Consider the following 2,500-nt stretch of genomic DNA (forward strand, 5'->3'; position numbering starts at 1 on the left):
CTCCGTCGGCCGGCGCGCCTGCCACTGGCCGCCCCCACCAGCCGGCTGTAGCGCGTGCGCCCACGCACCGCGCGGCCAGCACGCCGGGAGGCCCCCCCTCACCGGCCGGGGACGGTCCCACCCAGCCACCGCCGCGTATCGCTTCACACCCAGATGCCATTCACGTTCGTGGGCATGGTGGGTATCGCTGGAACAACCGGTTGGTAGCTCAACCGATCGTCGCCATCACTGATTCACCTCTAGCGAGAACAACCGCACCACAACGGTTTACCAGTTGTTCATTTGCATAACGTCACCAGCAAACGTAGGCGTCCATCGCCATTTGCAAATTCAACGATTGTTGCATGCCTGTGTCAGGTGTCACGACACACTATGTCTGCCCACATACACGCAACAACATGTGCACGCTTCGCGAACACGTGGAAGGTGGCCCCCGTACGTATGCGATGTCCATTGCGCGAACGACTGTCAACCGGCCTCTGTCGCATGTCGCAGATGTGGAACGCAGTGCACCATGCTATCACGGTGTGTGAGAAGAGACGACTACGTCTGACAACACGCGCCACTACATCAACAGACGGCTCATGCTGATCGCCATCCAGGGCATACCACACTGCAATCCAGCTCTTATAGGGAGACGACACGTAGCTGAGTGCACAACATTTGGACCGCATGGTTCGCCGTTGTTGGCGCAGTCGTTGTACGGTCACATGTACCACGATGTATCATTCAGTACATGAGGACCAATGTGCAGTACAGTGTGTGATTTGGACGTACAACATCAGCGGACAGTTGACACAGGCCGTACCACAGCGTAGGCTAAGTGCTTCGCACATGCGAATGCCAATGAACAACTGCAAATGCCAATGAACAACTGCAAAGGGCATTGAGCATGTACGTCCTGCTGCCATCCACATTACAGTGTATAGCTGCAAGGTGTTTAACATGAAGCGATACACTGGGGACCGGGCAGTGCGAGTAGCAAACTATATTGCGGGGGTTGCAGTTAGGCAACACTACACTAATTTAACGCGTCGTATGACAATTACAGAGCAGGTTAAGGCCCAACGTGTGTTGGGTTAAGGCCCAACGTGTGTTGGGTTAAGGCCCAACGTGTGTTGGGTTAAGGCCCAACGTGTGTTGGGTTAAGGCCCAACGTGTGTTGGGTTAAGGCCCAACGTGTGTTGGGTTAAGGCCCAACGTGTGTTGGGTTAAGGCCCAACGTGTGTTGGGTTAAGGCCCAACGTGTGTTGGGTTAAGGCCCAACGTGTGTTGGGTTAAGGCCCAACGTGTGTTGGGTTAAGTTAAGGGGCAATGTGGGTTACGTTAAGGGGCAATGTGGGTTACGTTAAGGGGCAATGTGGGTTACGTTACGGCGCAATATAGGTTACGTTACGGCGCAATATAGGTTACGTTAAGGCGCAATATCGGTTACGTTAAGGCGCAATACAGGTTACGTTAAGGCGCAATACAGGTTACGTTAAGGCGCAATACAGGTTACGTTAAGGCGCAATACAGGTTACGTTAAGGCGCAATACAGGTTACGTTAAGGCGCAATACAGGTTACGTTAAGGCGCAATGCAGGTTACGTTAAGGCGCAATGCAGGTTACGTTAAGGCGCAATACAGGTTACGTTAAGGCGCAATACAGGTTACGTTAAGGCGCAATACAGGTTACGTTAAGGCGCAATACAGGTTACGTTAAGGCGCAATACAGGTTACGTTAAGGCGCAATACAGGTTACGTTAAGGCGCAATACAGGTTACGTTAAGGCGCAATACAGGTTACGTTAAGGCGCAATACAGGTTACGTTAAGGCGCAATACAGGTTACGTTAAGGCGCAATACAGGTTACGTTAAGGCGCAATACAGGTTACGTTAAGGCGCAATACAGGTTACGTTAAGGCGCAATACAGGTTACGTTAAGGCGCAATACAGGTTACGTTAAGGCGCAATACAGGTTACGTTAAGGCGCAATACAGGTTACGTTAAGGCGCAATACAGGTTACGTTAAGGCGCAATACAGGTTAGGTTAAGGCGCAATACAGGTTAGGTTAAGGCGCAATACAGGTTAGGTTAAGGTACGACATAGGTTAGGTTAAGGTACGACATAGGTTAGGTTAAGGTACGACATAGGTTAGGTTAAGGTACGACATAGGTTAGGTTAAGGTACGACATAGGTTAGGTTAAGGTACGACATAGGTTAGGTTAAGGTACGACATAGGTTAGGTTAAGGTACGACATAGGTTAGGTTAAGGTACGACATAGGTTAGGTTAAGGTACGACATAGGTTAGGTTAAGGTACGACATAGGTTAGGTTAAGGTACGACATAGGTTAGGTTAAGGTACGACATAGGTTAGGTTAAGGTACGACATAGGTTAGGTTAAGGTACGACATAGGTTAGGTTAAGGTACGACATAGGTTAGGTTAAGGTACGACATAGGTTAGGTTAAGGTACGACATAGGTTAGGTTAAGGTACGACATAGGTTAGGTTAAGGTA

Source organism: Schistocerca americana, unplaced genomic scaffold (assembly GCF_021461395.2).
Source record: "Schistocerca americana isolate TAMUIC-IGC-003095 unplaced genomic scaffold, iqSchAmer2.1 HiC_scaffold_297, whole genome shotgun sequence".
Lineage (NCBI taxonomy): Eukaryota > Metazoa > Arthropoda > Insecta > Orthoptera > Acrididae > Schistocerca > Schistocerca americana.